This window comes from Hyperolius riggenbachi, chromosome 2 (assembly GCF_040937935.1).
Source record: "Hyperolius riggenbachi isolate aHypRig1 chromosome 2, aHypRig1.pri, whole genome shotgun sequence".
Classification (NCBI taxonomy): domain Eukaryota; kingdom Metazoa; phylum Chordata; class Amphibia; order Anura; family Hyperoliidae; genus Hyperolius; species Hyperolius riggenbachi.
In genome coordinates, this window is record NC_090647.1 from 549,477,614 (window position 1) to 549,496,237 (window position 18,624).

Below are 18,624 nucleotides of genomic sequence, written 5' to 3' on the forward strand. Positions count from 1 at the left end.
AAATACTTTTGTTTTGTTTTAATACTCTAATTCCCTATAAACTAAACAAGCCTCTCCCACAGCTTTCAGAGAGCCTTGGCACTCAGTCCCAGGTAGCAAGGGCTTATGGGAGCTCAGTCTGGGCAGGAGGAGGAGGCGGTTACTAGCCATTGATTTCAGAGACAGAGGGGAGGAGGGAGGAAGAGAGGGGACTGAATTACACACAGGCAAGCTGATAGCATCTCCAGCCCTCAGCCTGTGACAAACAGAGCATGGCTGCCCTCATTGTATCACAGCAATAAATAATCAAACTTTGAAATCTGTTTGCAGCTAGATTTGCTGTGTAAACTATCTAAACTTTAGAGAAGATATATAGAGACGTTATTTGTTATAGTTACTTTCTCATCTCGGATCCGCTTTAATACCACGGTTTTCAAGAGGTTAAAGTGTACATGAGACAAGTAAAAATCGGAACATTTATACTTATGTGGTCAATGGATGATCGGAGCGTCCTGGGGAGACGGCAAGGGAGCCCACAGCCTGAAGGGGGCTGGAGGAAGCACCAAGGAAGTATAAAGGCTTCTTCACACTAGTGTTTTGACGCTTTTAAAGCGCTGGCGATTTTAAAAATTGCCTTAAAAGCGATTCTTCTCACATAACCGATGCGCTTTCTACTGAATCGCAAACGCGGCTCCTGCACCATTTTCTGAGCGTTTTTGTTCAACAGAAAGGATAGGGAAAAATCGCTTAGCGCTTGAAAAAGCACTTTGAATTGCAATTTCCAGAGCGCTTTAATGAATAAATACATTCAATTCATTCATTTCCGGGTCAGAGTTCACTTCCTGACTGAAATTAATCGCTGAGCAAAAGCGTTTGCAAAAAGTGCTCACTAAATCGCCAGCGCTTACGATAGAGCTGACGATTTGTAATGTGAACAAGGCCTTAAAAAGAACCTGTACTGAGTAAAAATATTTAAAATAAACACATGAGGTAACTTCAAATGGACATTACATAGTTACCTTACCATCAGTTCCTCTCAGAAGCGCTCCATTTTCTTCTGACAATAATCCCTTCCAGTTCTGACAACATTTTGTCAGATCTGAAATATATCAGTTGCTGTCAGTAAAATATCAGTTGCTGTCAGTTATAGCTGAGAGAAAAACTGATGTACCAGGGAATGTCCATGTTTCCCTATGGCTCAACTGGGCGATGTTACAGTTTAACTGTGTGCTGACCAGGAAGCTGTTATGGGGTAATGGCCATTTTCAAAATGGAGGACAGAAAATTCCCTTGATCACAGTGGACAAACAGGACGCGGGACAGGAGAAAGACACTGAGGAGTAGACTACATGGAAGGTAAGTATGACTTGTGTATGCTTATTTTGACTTTTAATTTTCAGTTCAGGTTTTCTTTAACGTTTTGATTTTACTTGTCTCAGGTTTCTTTTAAGAGAATAGAAGAGAAATATTTCCAAGTTGGTGCAAGTTCTATGTTAATTTTATGCAAATTCATGTAGCTATAAAATGAGAAAAAAAATATGCCCAAATACAGCTCCTTTTATTACATCTGGCCACCAGTTGGGGGGGGGGGGGGCATTCTGATCCTCTGACTCTAATACTTTTAGCCATAGACCCTGAGCAATTTCTATAAAGAAAAACTGCAGAGGTTGGCCAGAAATTGGTCTAATTTGCAAATTCCATCTTCGCAAAAACAAGACATTAAAGAGAAACAGTGACCAAGGATTGAACTTCATCCCAATCAGTAGCCGATACCCCCTTTCCCATGAGAAATCAATTTTCACAAACAGACCATCAGGGGGCGCTGTATGACTGATTGTAGTGAAACCCCTCCCACAAGAAACTGTGAGGCCCGTGGTCCTGGCAGTTTCCTGTCTGTGAATCTTGTTGCATTGTGGAAAATAGCAGTTTACAGCTGTTTCCCACTGTCAAAAAAAGCAAGCAGCATCTCCTTCCACTGACATCACCTGCCAGCAGTAAAAATGTCACCATGTGATAAATATCAGAATGTAAATCAGGGAGAGAAAAGATTTTACAATGGGCAAAAACTGACTAAATCATTTATACATAATTGTAAAAATGAAGCATTTTTTTTATTACATTATATTATTTTCACTGAAGTTCTTTTCCATGGGCAGTTGATAAGCAATTAAATGCTCTCAAACTCTTAGGCTGCTTTCACAGTGGGACGTTACAGGCGCACGTTAGAGCAGCCTGTAACGCACCCCACCGCACAGCAATGAAAAAAAAACAGTGGGCTGTTCACAGTGCCCACGTTGCGTTACAGTGTAACGCTGCGCCATTAGACAACGTACTGCATGCAGTACTTTGTAAGCGGCAGAGGCGCGTTAGACTGCTTGCACATGCTCAGTAACATTGGGGAGGAGCGGAGAGCGGCCAGGCACATGGCTAATTAATATTCACTGCACTCAGTGACGTGCAGTGTTTACTTCCTGGAGCGGCCGCTCTGTGCGGCGATTGGCCGGCTGGACCACGTGATGCTGCATGCGTCCAAGAGTGCGCATTACGGCATCACGGACGCCAGAGTGAGCTGCACAACGCGGCTCACTCTGACGTCCAAAGCAGGGAGCACCAGGCGTCGTGTTAGGGGCACGTTATGCGACCATAACGTCCCCTAAAACGCAATGTCCTGGTGTGAAACCAGCCTTAGGGGCCATTCACACTTGCAAAACGCTAGAGCCTTTGCTAGCATTTTGCTCTGGCGATTTACGCAAGAAAAAAAAACCACCACACACACTTGGCGATTTTTCACGATCGCGATTAAAGCACTTCTATAGCACTTAATGCGATCGCCGGGAAATCGCCTGAAAATGGTGCAGGATACAAATATAGTTTAGTGATATAGCAGCCCTAATCGCGATCACGGAAAAATCGCCCCAAGTGTGAAGGGCGATTTTTCACGTTAATCGTCAAAAATCACCAGAGCAAAACGCTAGCAAATGGGGCCTAACAACCTATTCAAAGGCTAAAAGTTGCAGAGGGCATTGTCATTAGAGAACTGTTGAAACAGCAACCAATCCAGTTAGTGGTTTAGGGGACCCAGCAGGAAATCTGATAGAGAACAGTTCTCTAGTCACAGCATACTCTACAGCACAATGCGTTGTGATTGGACGAAAAGTGTGGGTGTGGTTTACTACACTAGGCTAGTGCCAAATTTTCCTATGGGTCCTCTTAACCATACAAGCGCTGATTGTTTTTCACTAGCACTTCAATAGGTCAGTAATATTTATATCAACAGAGTTAAAGTGGACCTGAACTCTTGTACAGGACAGAAGAAAAACAGAGAAAAATGCACCCTGTATGTATTTAAAGAGTTAAAGCGGACCCAAACAAAACTTTTTTTTTTATTCAAAATATTTAGTTCCACCACTCTGAGGACCCTTTCACATTAGGGCAGATTTTCTGCGTTTCAACGCAACAGGTAAAGTTTGCGTTACCCAAGGTGAAATGAAAGTCCATAGACTTTCATTTTAGCTTTCACATATAACACAGCCTTTTTGTGCGTTGCGTTACACTGCACCCAGGCGCAGTTTTTCGGCCGACGCTAGCTTTATGCGTTACAATGTTAGTCAATGTAAAACTATGCGTGTTTTTAATCCGTTAACGCAGGCAATCAGTCCCAGAATGCAACAGAGGAACAATGTAGAAAGTTGAAAACTAAAAGAAAAAAAAAATTGTGTTTTCCTATGTGCAGTAACGCATTGAAAACGCATTAAAACGCATGCTTTGAGCATTCTCCAATGCAAGCTCTGATGTGAAAGAGCCCTGACACATACAAAGATAAACACTCCTTCAAACCTATGAGCATTTCAGTGCATGCTTTTCACCCTTCTCTTTTCATAAACTAGGGTTATACAGGTGGCAGCCATTAGCAATTCCTCCTTTGCTGGACACCTACTCCACCAGTCTGCCGGATTCTGTCCCGGCAATATGAAAGGAAGGGAGGGGTTCCTCCAATAAAATTTAAAATATTTTATATTTGTCATCATGCAGCTGAAAAAAGGCTGCTCTTTACTATTATAATTTAGAAAATAGATTTTATTTCTGAAATCTTGTATTTTTAATTTGGGCCCACTTTAAGCCTGTCTAATCCCCCATCAACTGTGACTAATCACAACCCTACGGGCTTGATTCACAAAGCGGTGCTAACTGTTGGCACACCTGTGAAAACCCCCTTAGCGCGTTTAAACAAGGTTTTCGTGCATAAAACTTTACGCACGCAAAACTTTATGCGCGTAAAACTTTACGCGCGTACTGCACAGAGCGCAGGGCGCGCCGCGCGAAGTGCCCATTAAAGCCTATGAGACTTAGCGCGCGTAAAACTTTGCACGCGTAAAACTTTACGCACGCAAAGTTAGCGCGTGATCTGGTTGAGAAATCCGGTGCTAACCTACTTAGCACCCTGGTTAGCACGTCTAAAGACTTTAGACGTGCTAAGTAGGTTAGCACCGCTTTGTGAATCAAGCTCTATGTCTGCTTCCATGAAAGCAAGAAGTGGGCACATTGCAGATTTATTGCAGTGTTTGGATCAGTTGTAACAAAGAAATGTTTTTCTTTAAAGGTTATGATGCTGTAGCTTATCTTTTAAAGCAGAAAGGATGTTCTGAGTTCACTCAGGTTCACTTTAAAAGGATGCTAGAGTTTGCTCTGGGGTCAACCACATAGTTGCCAGGAGGGGTGTTGAAAAAAAAAAAAAGTTTCTAAAAGTTTACATAAACTTTTCCCATGATACGCAACATTCTCAAAAGCAGAAAAGCTGTTCTTAGCAATCAGTCAAAACATATTATAAGCAAATACACTAACTGCTGCAACTAAGATGGGGGAGGGGGGGGGGGATACTTTTATATAGAAAGTCTCCTTTAAATACACTTGTTGATGGTATTAGCTAAGGGGCAGAAGAACTAACGACATCTAAAAGCTCTTATAAAGAAGCACAGCCACAAATAAAGACCATAATTAGGACTAATGGGCAGCCATTCCCCCTGGCAGCTGCACAATAATAATAATACAAATAATAATAACTGTTCTTGGCCACAAAAACACTTTGACAACACTTCCCCCCACCTGGCAGTCACTTTCCTCCTCCAGTTATCCTGCCTGAGAGTCACCTGGTCTCCAGCAACACAGATCTCAGGAGTGCAGCCCCCAGCTGCTGGGGGTCTGCCCAGGGCATGCCGAGCCTTGTAGTGCGCCACCCGCAGGAGGAGGAGATAGAGGAGCCCCCAGGACAGTTATAGGGGGAGGGAGGGGAAGGAGGTACCTGGAGGAGCCGCTCTGAACCGTTGATCGCAGCCACAACCACCTGCTGTCACCCTGTGCGCGTTCCCGCCGCTGGGCGCGCTGCTGCCGAGTCTCAGTCTCAGCTGCTGTGTGATGAGGCTGCGCGAGAGTGCAGCCCCTAGCGACAGGCCCCGCCCCTCTCCGCTCTATGTGACGTCACTGGCACGGCTGGGGAGAAGTTGTGCTGGAGTTGTAAAAAAGTTCTCAAGAGGTTATCTGTGTGCTGAGTGACTATAGAGGTCACATACAGCGATGTATACAGAATATCAGCAATCTATCCATATATACAGGAGGGATCTCTGTGCTGAGTGACTATAGAGGTCACATACAGCAATGTATACATAATATCAGCAATCTATCCATATATACACCAGGGATCTCTGTGCTGAGTGACTATAGAGGTCATATACAGCACTGTATACAGAATATCAGCAATCTATCCATATATACAGGAGGGATCTCTGTGCCGTGTGACTATAGAGGTCATATACAGCACTGTATACAGAATATCAGCAATCTATCCATATATACACCAGGGATCTCTGTGCTGAGTGACTATAGAGGTCATATACAGCACTGTATACAGAATATCAGCAATCTATCCATATATACAGGAGGGATCTCTGTGCTGAGTGACTATAGAGGTCATATACAGCACTGTATACAGAATATCAGCAATCTATCCATATATACAGGAGGGATCTCTGTGCTGAGTGACTATAGAGGTCATATACAGCAATGTATACAGAATATCAGCAATCTATATATGCAGGAGGGATCTCTGTGCTGTGTGACTATAGAGGTCATATACAGCAATGTATACAGAATATCAGCAATCTATCCATATATACAGGAGGGATCTCTGTGCCGTGTCACTATAGAGGTCATATACAGCAATGTATACAGAATATCAGCAATCTATATATGCAGGAGGGATCTCTGTGCTGTGTGACTATAGAGGTCATATACAGCAGTGTATACAGAATATCAGCAATCTATCCATATATACAGGAGGGATCTCTGTACCGTGTGACTATGGAGGTCAAATACAGCAGTGTATACAGAATATCAGCAATCTATCCATGTATACAGGAGGGATCTCTGTGCTGTGTGACTATACAGGTCATATACAGCAATGTATACAGAATATCAGCAATCTATCCATGTATACAGGAAGGATCTCTGTGCCGTGTGACTATAGAGGTCAAATACAGCAATGTATACAGAATATCAGCAATCTATATATGCAGGAGGGATCGTGTGGGAGCTGGGAAAAAAGGGCGCATGCCGCTAGTGGACAAAAAGGGCGCCGCCATTCACTCCCATAATAAATAGCGTTTAATGGGCGCCGAGTAGGAAAAAAGGGCGCCGGAGCTAAATAAAGTTTATAAACGGCGCCAGGAGCTAAATAAAGTTTACAAACGGCGCCCGGCGATGTTTAATGATTTATAACTGAACTTGTGGTGATTTACGTTTATAAAATGCACCCGTGCCGAATAACGTTTATGAAAATACTAAACATATTTATCTTATTTAAATAATTAAAACATTATTTAAAGTTTTATCCCTTACTGTTTGTAAAACATTATTATTCACAAAATAAAGCGATCAGTACGTAACGTAAATTGCAAAATATTTTTTGAATCCACAATTAGTAAAACATTATTATCCACATAATAAAGGGGGGTCTTAGGTTTAGGCACCAACAGGGGGGTCTTAGGTTTAGGCACCAATAGGGGGGTCTAGGGGTTAGGGGTAGGTACAGGGAGGGGTACTTAGGCAACAACAGGGGGGGTCTTAGGTTTAGGCACCAACAGGGGGGTCTTAGGTTTAGGCACCAACAGGGGGGTCTTAGGTTTAGGCATTAACAGGGGGGTCTTAGGTTTAGGCACCAACAGGGGGGTCTTAGGTTTAGGCATTAACAGGGGGGTCTTAGGTTTAGGCACCAACAGGGGGGTCTTAGGTTTAGGCACCAAGAGGGGGGTCTAGGGGTTAGGGGTAGGTACAGGGAGGGTTACTTAGGCACCAACAGGGGGGGGGTCTTAGGTTTAGGCACCAACAGGGGGGTCTTAGGTTTAGGCACTAACAGGGGGGTCTTAGGTTTAGGCACCAACAGGGGGGTCTTAGGTTTAGGCACCAACAGGGGGGTCTTAGGTTTAGGCACCAACAGGGGGGTCTTAGGTTTAGGCACCAACAGGGGGGTCTTAGGTTTAGGCACCAACAGGGGGGTCTTAGGTTTAGGCACCAACAGGGGGGTCTTAGGTTTAGGCACCAATAGGGGGGTCTTAGATTTAGGCACCAACAGGGGAGTCTAGGGGTTAGGGATAGGTAAAGGTAGGGTTCTGTGTAAGAGTAGGCTTAGGTATAGTTTTAGTAAAATTTTAGTAATAATTACTAATGTATTACAACACTTATTACGAACGTAGTTATATTTATATCATCTTTATAAACAATATTTTCAGATTTTATTATAAGAACAAACCATAAATGACGGTTATTCACAATAATATACAATTATAACAATTAAACATATATTATTGGTTTTTTTATAAACGTAATTATAAGTTTAACTTTTGAAACAGGGAAGATTAACGTTTTCACAATTTCCGATTTCATAAACATTATTTAATGATTCATAATTTTGTTAAACATTATTTGTAAACGAAATATAGCACACTATATTTATAAACCCTATTAATGATTAATTATTATTTAGAGTTTACACCCCGCGCCCTTTTTGTCCAGGCGCCCTTTTTGTACTTACGCCTCTGTGCTGTATGACTATAGAGGTCATATACAGCAATGTATACAGAATATCAGCAATCTATCCATATATACAGGAGGGATCTCTGTGCCGTGTGACTATAGAGGCCATATACAGCGATGTATACAGAATATCAGCAATCTATCCATATATACAGGAGGAATCTGTGCCGTGTGACTATAGAGGTCATATACAGCAATGTATACAGAATATCAGCAATCTATCCATATGTACAGGAGGGATCTCTGTGCCGTGTGACTATAGAGGTCATATACTGCGATGTATACAGAATATCAGCAATCTATCCATGTATACAGGAGGGATCTCTGTGCCGTGTGACTATAGAGGTCATATACATCGATGTATACAGAATATCAGCAATCTATCCATATATACAGGAGGGATCTCTGTGCCGTGTGACTATAGAGGTCATATACAGCGATGTATACAGAATATCAGCAATCTATCCATATATACAGGAGGTATCTGTGCCGTGTGACTATAGAGGTCATATACAGCGATGTATACAGAATATCAGCAATCTATCCATATATACAGGAGGGATCTCTGTGCCGTGTGACTATAGAGGTCATATACAGCGATGTATACAGAATATCAGCAATCTATCCATATATACAGGAGGGATCTCTGTGCCGTGTGACTATAGAGGTCATATACAGCGATGTATACAGAATATCAGCAATCTATCCATATATACAGGAGGTATCTGTGCCGTGTGACTATAGAGGTCATATACAGCGATGTATACAGAATATCAGCAATCTATCCATATATACAGGAGGGATCTCTGTGCCGTGTGACTATAGAGGTCATATACAACAATGTATCCATACCATATACATACAGTACATATACACATGAGGGATCTGTGCTGTGTGTGACTATAAAGGCCATATATACAGCAATATATCCACACTATATATTAAAGAGGCGTCTGTGTACTGTGTGTGACTATAGAGGTCATATACAGCAATATAGCCATCAGTGTTGCCAACCTTCAGTAAGTTTACTGACATTTAGTAAAACATTAAACAAATCTGGTCTGCCAGTAAAGTCTGTAATAACTTTGTGGTGTCAGTAAAAAAAACTAAAACCCCCTCTCTTCCCTAGTAGATTACAGCATTTACTGCATATCCGTTTATGTGTCACTCTGGAATGTACACTGCTCTAGCTAAAAAGGGCCATACATCAGTATGATGTATCAACCATTATATTCGCAGATAACCATTCGATTTGATAATTATTATTAATCAAGTATATGACATCTTAAATTTAATTTCAGTAGTATTAGAGGTCAGTAAATAAAATGTTCTGTCAGTAAAAATTTTTGAGTTTTGCTAGTAAAAATGTATTCAGAGGTTGGCAACACTGATAGCCATATATACAGGAGGGATCACTGCTGTGTGTGACTAGAAGTCATATACAGCAATATATACAGGAGGGATCTCTATTCTGTCTGTGTGACTATAGAGGTCATCTACAACTATATATCAACACCACACACACAATATATATTACATATAAACAGAAGGGATCTTTGTGCTGTGTGACTATAGAGGCCATATACAGCCATATATACAGTACAGTGGCGTAACTAAGGAGCTTGTGGCCCCAGTGCGAGTTTTACATGGGGCCCCAAGCACTCTATTGATATGGAGTCCCAAAACGTACCCATGACAGCTGCCGTGTCAGAGAGGCAGGGCCGGTTCAAGTAACAGTTGGGCCTTAGGGCAAAATTAAACTGGGGCCCCCCAACAGACACCCCCCAACCAAAAAGCATCATTAGAGGCCCTTTGTTGCAGCCAAATTTCCCTCCTGGGCCCCTGAGCTGGCTGCTGACCCTCCCCCAATCACCTCCCAACTTAACAAACTCTGCAGAGTCCCTGGGAAGCAACAGTAAAGATGGGGGAAGGACACTTTAGGGGCCCCTACAGGCCCTGGGGCAATTGCTCATTTTTTCCTATGGTAGCTCCGGCCCTGCAGAGAGGTGTTATCAGAGTAAGAAAACAGCTTGACAAGGATTACCACTATGCAATGTCCATTATCGGCATAACACCAATAAAAAGCTAATAAGATGGATGAATAGGACCCCTAGTGAGCCCCTCTGGCCCAAGGGCCCCACTGCATTCCCTATTGCAGTATATACAGTAATATCTACAGGAGGCATCTCTGTGCTGTGTGTGACTATAGGCCTTATATACAGAAATATAATCATAATGCCATGTACAAGACAGACCTGTGGCTGGGTAGACCACCACCTGTGCTATGTGGGAGTATAGGACATTTAAAGCACACCTGATAAGTATACTTTTACTTTCCTACTGGGGCTTCTTCCAAGCACCCCTACCTGTGAGGTCCCCTCCGTTATCCCTCTGGTGGCTCCGTAAGATGCGTGGTCCCTGCCCACCTCAACCACACTCTTGCCACCTGGAGTGGTTTGCCCATCTGCCATTCACTATTTAGAAAACCGCACATGCTCAGAACACTCGGTGCTTTTGAGATTGGTGCGTGGGGGGCAGGGCTGTGGACATGGGCGTAGCAATCACCCCTGCGACCCCTGCCATCTCAGGGGGGCCCAGAGACTTTGGGAGCCCTCCTACTCCCTCTCCCCAACCACAAGTGCAACTAATTAGCAAAAAACCCTCCCTATTCGCTCATAAAACCATGTGCAGGAGCGTGTGCAATTTTTTTCCTGCTCCCAGATGCTACTTCACAGCAGAAAACTCTTTGCTTGTATTCGTCGACTCCCGATCACGTGACCTGCATGGGGTTCAGGGACCAAGGGGGCCCCATGCTATCATATTTGCAGGGGGGGGGCCTATTAAGTTTAGTTACGCCCCTGGCTGTGGAGTCGGTACAAAAATCTTCCGACTCCAACTCCGCCTCCTCCGTTTATGAAACCTCTGACTCCAACTCCGACTCCAGGTACCCAAAGTGGCTCCGACTCCGACTCCTTAGTCTAATACTTACCAGGGCTGTGGATTTGGTACAAAATCATCCGACTCCAACGCCTCAGTTTATAAATCCACCGACTTCAAGTACCCAAAATTGCTCCGACTCCTCGACTCCGACTCCACAGCCCTGGTGGGGCTGGGGGGGAGGGGGAGGGATCTGGAACATGCCCCAAGTAAGTAAAAGTAGGTATAAAAGGGAAACCTAAACCAAACTTTAAAAAAAAGAGTTTAACATACCTGGGGCTACTACCAACCCCCTACAGCTGCCCTGTGCTCACGCCATCACGGAACGATCCTCCGGGCCCCGCAGCCGCTGAGTTTTGTTTTCGGGGCTGGTTCTCTGAGCCGAGCCACTGCACCTGGCCGAGCTCATCCTTAATCACCCTCCCATCGCCGGGAGCGTCCTGCACATGTGCAGTACGAGATTTTCGTCTATGTGAAATCTTACACAAGCTGAGATCACCTCCCCTGTGACATCATCAGTAGCAGCCTGTGTTTTGTTTTTGTTTTTTATCTCCTCCACCAGTCTGCCGGATTCTGTCCCGGCAATATGGAAGGAAGGGAGGGGTTCCTCCAATAAATGTAAAATATTTAATATTTGTCATCATGCAGCTGAAAAAAGGCTGCTATTTATTATTATAAGTTAGAAAATAGATTTTATTTCTGAAATCTTGTATTTTTGAGTCCACTTTAAATGTATAGACACATACACAAGAAGGATGTACGGTTTAGCAGCCTCTCCTGCGTGTGACTATACAATAGAATCCCTTTATAGTAAATGTCAAGGTACCAAGTAGTTTACTATATCAGAAGTTTACTATATCAGAAGTTTACTGTATTCTTTTGTATATTCATACAGGTGCATGGGGGGGGGGGGGGGGACACGTTTTTAAGCATAGGCATTACAGGCCACTGTCTGGAGTGCCATTGGTCCTGGGAGGGTGCCATGACCCGGAACTAAGCCCTGCCCCCTGAACTAAGCCCCACTTCTGAAACTAAGCCACACCTCCTGATTGAAGCCACGCCTCATTCTTGTTTGTACCTCCTGTCCCCTTGTTCCTCCTTCTGTCTCTTTGTGCCACCTTCAGACCCCTGTGCCACCACTGCCCTATGTACATCCAGAGACAGTGGCATAGCTAAGGAGCTGTGGGCCCCGATGCAAGTTTTAGAATGGGGCAAAACGTTCAAGCGCTAGTGCTTTTTAAAGCGCTATTGCAATAATACCTTATGGCCTGTTCTCACTTGGGCAATTTGCGTTAATCGCTGGCGACATATCGCCAAACGCAAACTTGTAGCCTGCACCATTTTCAGGCGATTTACTGGATTTAGAAGCGCTAAACGCGAACGCAAAAAAATCGCCAAGTGTTAATGGCGATTTTTTTTGCGTTAATTGCCAAAGATCGCATGAGCAAAACTCTAGCAAAAGCGCTAGCGTTTTGCAAGTGTGGATGGGCCCTTAGGGTTGTTGTCTTGTTAAAAGATCCAGCCCCGGTGCAGCTTCAGCTTTGTCACCGATTCCTGGACATTGGTCACCAGAATCTGCTGATACTGAGTGGAATCCATGCGTCCCTCAACTTTGACAAGATTCCCAGTCCCTGCACTGGCCACGCAGCCCCACAGCATGATGGTACCACCACCATATTTTACTGTAGGTAGCAGGTGGTTTTCTTGGAATGCTGTGTTCTTTTTCCTCCATACATAACGCCCCTTGTTATGCCCAAATAACTCAATTTTAGTTCCGTCAGTCCACAGCACCTTATTCCACAATGAAGCTGGCTTGTCCAGTTGTGCTTTAGCATACCTTAAGCGGCTTTATTTGTGCTGTGGGCTTCCTCTGCATCACTCACCTACAGCATCTCCTTGTGTAAAATGCGCCGAATGGTTGAACGATGCACAGTGACTCCATCTGCAGCAAGATGATGGTGTAGGTCTTTGGTGCTGGTCTGTGGGTTGATCTCACCATTCGTTGCTTCTGTCTATCCAAGATTTTTCTTGGTCTGCCACTTCGAGCCTGAACTGAGCCTGTGGTCTTCCATTTCCTCAATATGTTCTTAAATGTGGAAATAGACAGCTGAAATATCTGAGACAGCTTTCTGTATCCTTCCTCTAAACCATGATGGGGAACAATCTTTGTCTTCAAGCAAGAACTGAGAGCTGCCAAAAAGGAGTACGCTGAGAAGTTGCGGCACAACCTGCGCTCAAATGACACACGGGCTGTATGGAAAGGGCTCAAGGCTGCCACAAACTACAAGCCTCCCCCCCAACAGGCCCCACCCAGCACTGAATTAGCGGAGGAGCTTAGTAAATTCTACTGCAGTAACAGAAGGAAGTGGAAACGCTGACACCACTGGTGCATATCCCAGGGGAGCAGGAATCATGGGTCTCAATACAAGCAGCAAGGAAGGATATTCCGCTACACCATGGGTGGGGTATAAAGCAGTCTTCAGTTTATTAACACATCAGAGGATACACATAAGGCTCACCCGTATCGGAGCTCACACTGGCTCCTTAATCATAGCTATGATTAAGGAGCCAGTGTGAGCTCCGATACACGTGAGCCTTATGTGTATCCTCTGATGTGTTAATAAACTGAAGACTGCTTTATACTCCACCCATGGTGTAGCGGAATATCCTTCCTTGCAAATTCTACTGCAGGTTTAAGGGTCAGGCAACACCTGGGGAGCACCTAGTAACACCTACTCCCCCTCTGGGCCATATGAACGACGCCACAGACCAACTTTCCCCCTTGCTGGTGGAAGAGACCGAGGTCCTGCGCCTCCTGTCAACACTAAACTCTAGGAAAGCCTCTGGCCCTGACGGCGTGTCCCCTGTCTGCTTGAAAACATGCTCTCGGCAACTTGCTCCCGTCCTCTGCTCCATCTTCTCCAGGTCATTAAAAGAAGGCAAAGTCCCTGCATGCTTCAAAAGGTCTACCATCATACCGGTCCCCAAGAAACAGGGCGTTTCCGACCTTAATAACTTCAGACCTGTGGCACTGACGTCCGTCATCATGAAAACCCTGGAACGGGTGGTCCTATCCATCCTGGGACTCACCACCTTGCCCCTCCTTGACCCCTACCAGTTCGCCTACAGGGCAAACAGGTCCACGGACGATGCCATAAACATCTGCCTGGAGCACATCTATGAGCACCTTGACAAATCGGACGTGTATGCCAGAATACTACTCCTGGACTTCAGCTCGGCCTTTAATACCATCTGCCCACGCATCCTCCAGGAAGATCTAACTGCACTTGGTGTCCATCCTGGCCTACGCCTGTGGATCACATACTTTCTTACTAATAGGACACAAGTTGTCAAGTTGGGCAATATCCACTCAGAAGGTGTGACAACAAACACTGGTGCACCTCAAGGCTGTATCCTGTCGCCACTGCTGTTCTCCCTCTACACGAACGACTGCAGATCCGAGGCGGACTCCGTTAAAGAGAATCTGTAACGTCAAAACGTCCCCTGGGGGGTACTCACCTCGGGTGGGGGAAGCCTCAGGATCCTAATGAGGCTTCCCACGCCGTCCTCCTTCCCTCAGGGGTCTCGCTGCAGCCCTCCGTACAAGATGACCTTTCCGGCTCCTGCGCAGGCGCTCTGACTGCTGTCGGCTCCGAAGTAGGCGGAAATACCCGATCGCCGTCGGGTCTGCTCTACTGTGCAGGCGCAAGTTTCCGGCGCCTGCGCAGTAGAGCGGACACGACTGAGATCGGGTATTTCCGCCTACTTCTGAGCCGAAAGTAGCCACAGCGCCCCCGCTGAAGCCAGCAAAGGTACTAAATATTGAATTGACAGTCGGGTCTGTCGCCGGCTGTTCGGAGGGCTGCAGCGAGACCCCCGTGGGACAGAGGACGGCGTGGGAAGCCTCATTAGGATCCAGAGGCTTTCCCGACCCGAGGAGAGTACCACCCAGGGGATGTTTTTGATGTTACCAGTGTCTCTTTAACCCCCTTGGCGGTATGAAAAATACCGCCAGGGGGAAGCGCAACAGTTTTTTTTATTTTTTTTTTTTTTTTTATCATGTAGCGAGCCGAGGGCTCGCTACATGATAGCCGCTGCTCAGCGGCATCCCCCCAGCCCCGCCGATCGCCTCCGGCGATAGGCGATCAGGAAATCCCGTTCAAAGAACGGGATTTCCTGGAGGGCTTCCCCCGTCGCCATGGCGACGGGGCGGGATGACGTCACCGACGTCACTGACGTCGGGACGTCATTGGGAGTCCCGGGCCACCCCTCGGCGCTGCCTGGCACTGATTGGCCAGGCAGCGCTGGGGTCTGGAGGGGGGGGGGGGCCCGCGCCGCAGCAGATAGCGGCGATCGCAAAGGGGCCGGCGGCGATCAGAGTGCTGGCGCAGCTAGCAAAGTGCTAGCTGCGTCCAGCAAAAAAAAAATTATTAAAATCGGCCCAGCAGGGCCTGAGCGGCACCCTCCGGCGGCTTACCCCGTGTCACACACGGGGTTACCGCTAAGGAGGTTAAGGTCATCAAGTTCGCTGATGACACCACCATTGTCGGCCTGGTCACCAAGGATAATGTCCAGGAGTACTGTCAGCAGGTGGAGAGAATCTGCCAGTGGTGTAAGGAGAACAGTCTAGTGCTAAACACAATTAAAACTGTTGAGCTGATCATAGACTTCAGGAAGACTGCTACCACCCCACCTCCCATCTTTATCGACGGCATGGAAGTTGCGAGAGTACCATGCGCTCGTCTTTTGGGCACTACCATCTCCAATGACCTCAGCTGGAGAGCCAACATCACTGCTATCCAGCGGAAAGCCCAGCAGAGACTCTACTTCCTACGCCAACTGAGGAAATTCGGCATGGCCCAGGAGGATCTAACAAGCTTCTACTCCGCCACCATTGAATCAATTCTCTGCTCTTCCATCTTGGTCTGGCATAACGGCGCCAACGACAGCGACAAGGGCAAACTACAGAGGGTCATCAGGACGGCGGAGAGGATTATTGGGAGACCCCTCCCCTCACTTGCCCACCTACACAACACAAGGCTGTAATCGAGGGCACTGAGGATCGCAAACGACCCTTCCCACCCAGGAAACCGCTATTTTAATCTGTTCCCATTGGGCCGGAGGCTTCGGGCCATCTCAACAAGGACCGTGAGGCACATGAACGCATTCTTCCCCTCGGCTGTCAGCCTCCTAAACTCCCTCCAAATACTCCCATCAGCACTACAACCCCATCAAGGACTTGGTCTGAGCTGTGACGCTGCCAAATCGATCTGTCCATCCCTCAAGTCTGACTAACCCTACGTAAGACAGGTGTGTGGACAGGAACCACAGGATTATCTGTCATGAACGAACATTGCAAAAGGTTACTGTTGTTCCTCTGCTTGATGTTCCTGTATGCTGTGAACCTTTTATGTACCATATGTCTAACTTCTTTTCTTGAGCTATGTATTGTGCCAAATCCAATTCCGGGCATAACCCAGTTATGCTTGGCGAAAATAAACGATTCTGATTTGAGAGTTGTTTTGAGACCCCCATGTTGCTACTCTTCAGAAAAGATTAAAAGAGAAAGGCAACTTACAATTGACCCCCTTAAATACTCTCTCATAAATGGATTCACCTGTGTATGTAGGTCAGGGGTCACTGAGCTTACCAAGCCAATTTGAGTTCCAATAATTAGTTCTAAAGGTTTTGGAATCAATAAAATGACAACAGTGCCCAAATTTATGCACCGGCCTAATTTTATTTAAACAATTACTGCGCACTTTCTGTAAATCCAATAAACTTCATTTCACTTCTCAAACATCACTGTGTGTGTCTCCTATATTATATATTTAACTGACATTTTTAATCGTAACAACCAACGATTTATACAGGAAAAACATGACGATTAACAAGGTTGCCCAAACTTTCGCATCCCACTGTATATATATATATATATATTTATATATATATATATATATATATATATATATATATATATATATATATATATATATATAAAAAAATATATATATATATATATATATATATATATATATATATATATATATATATATATATATATAATTTGTTTTTATTTTTTTGTCAGCTTCAACATCTTCAGTATTTAGTACTGGTAGGAGTCCTCTGCAGAATGTTCATTTTCTGAGAGTTCTGAAGCCAGTCGAAAAAGGGGGAGGGGGCAGGGAGAATTCCACTTAACTAATCAGCCTAGGCTAAACCTCACTGGGAGGGCGGGGCTACATACTAATATAGAGCGTGTTTATGATGCTGAAACCAGGAAAATTAGATTAAAAGTATCCTGAATAGTAAACTGCATTCTACTTGATGTTGTTGCCTTTTTAAAGTAAACCAGAGACATATTAAAGAAAAGATTTGATACTTACCCGGCTTCCTCCTGCCTAATAAGCTTGTCTCTCCCTGTCCTCCTGCGATCTGCCGTTCAGCGGCAATCAGCCCTGGTAACTGGCTCAGTCGCGTCAGTCGGGGTCTTCTGCGCATGCACGGGAGGTCCCGCATGTGCAGAAGACTGCAGGAGGCCCTAAAAAGATAGCTGGAATCTGATAGGCTGCCAACTGCAACAAGAAAAACTTCAGGTATACTTTTTACACAGAAGGCCCACAGCCGTCAGAATACTATTGTGAAAGCCTTTTAGGGTTTGGCGCTGTTAATTGCGCCATTGTTTCTCCCTCCCTAGCAGGCCCTGAATTATGATTGACCTTTGTTTGGATCCTGGACAGAAATCTCTCATACAGATACTAATGGCTCTATAACGAGTTGTACAAATGGTCGTGTTTGTTCATAAACATGTTTTTCTGGTGTTTCCAGTGATCGGCTGTAGAAGTGGAAAAAGTGGGGATTAACCTGTTTTACTCTGTCTAAAGCCAGGGATAAAATGGAGACAAAACAAAACACTGCCCAGCATTATTCTAAGAAAATAATATAGCTTGCACCAGACAGCCTAAGGGCCCGTTTCCACGGCTGCCAATTCAAAACATTTCCCCACATGCCATTCGGACGGGGAAATCAATAGGCTGCCATCTGATGCACATGGTGACATGCTGCATTTTTACGCACCAGCTGTGCCTGCATCACCTGTCCCAAGATGCACTCCGGCGTTGTGTGGAAATGGGTCCTTATTGGTCTAAGCTAGCCATACAAAAGTGCAACAAAATACAAAATAAAGCATGTACTGAAACGCAGTGATAGAGAAGTCCACTTTTCAGCCTGGATCTCTAGTGAGAGTTAAAGTGAACCTGAACCGAGTAAAATTATTTAAAATAAACACATGATGTAAGAACACCCGCCGATACAAACCACCAACGCATCGCAGCGCCAGGGACTCCCTGCATTGTCCTCCCATATCTCCCGCTCCTCCCATGTGTTTCCCGCTCCCCCTGTGTCCCCTTCCCTCCCCGTTTGTCTCCCGGACCCCCTCTCCCCCCCCCCAGTGGCAGGTTGGCTGACCTCATCCAGAAACATGGGGGGGGGGGGGTGCAAACGGGGAGCTGGAGACACACGGGGGGGGGGGGGGGGAGTTGGAAACACAAAGGGGACAGAGATGTAGATGCGAAGCATCATTTCTAGAGAGACTTATAGGGTCAAGTTGAATTGGACTGTTGA

At 45.3% G+C, this 18,624-nt stretch overlaps 1 protein-coding gene and 1 long non-coding RNA gene across 4 annotated transcripts in view; one reads left to right on the forward strand and one right to left on the reverse strand.

The window, feature by feature from the left end:
• Positions 1-5,369, reverse strand: part of LOC137547345 (beta-1,4-galactosyltransferase 3-like) — an 83,913-nt gene extending 78,544 nt beyond the window's left edge. Inside the window, exon 1 of one of the 3 annotated variants that reach the window (XM_068270848.1) lies at positions 5,279-5,369. The gene's annotated coding sequence lies outside the window, so the exon portion shown is untranslated. The other 2 variants (XM_068270850.1, XM_068270849.1) reach the window with 2 other exon arrangements.
• Positions 1-18,624, forward strand: part of LOC137547347 (uncharacterized) — a 58,415-nt gene that overhangs the window by 19,850 nt on the left and 19,941 nt on the right. The window lies entirely within an intron of this gene.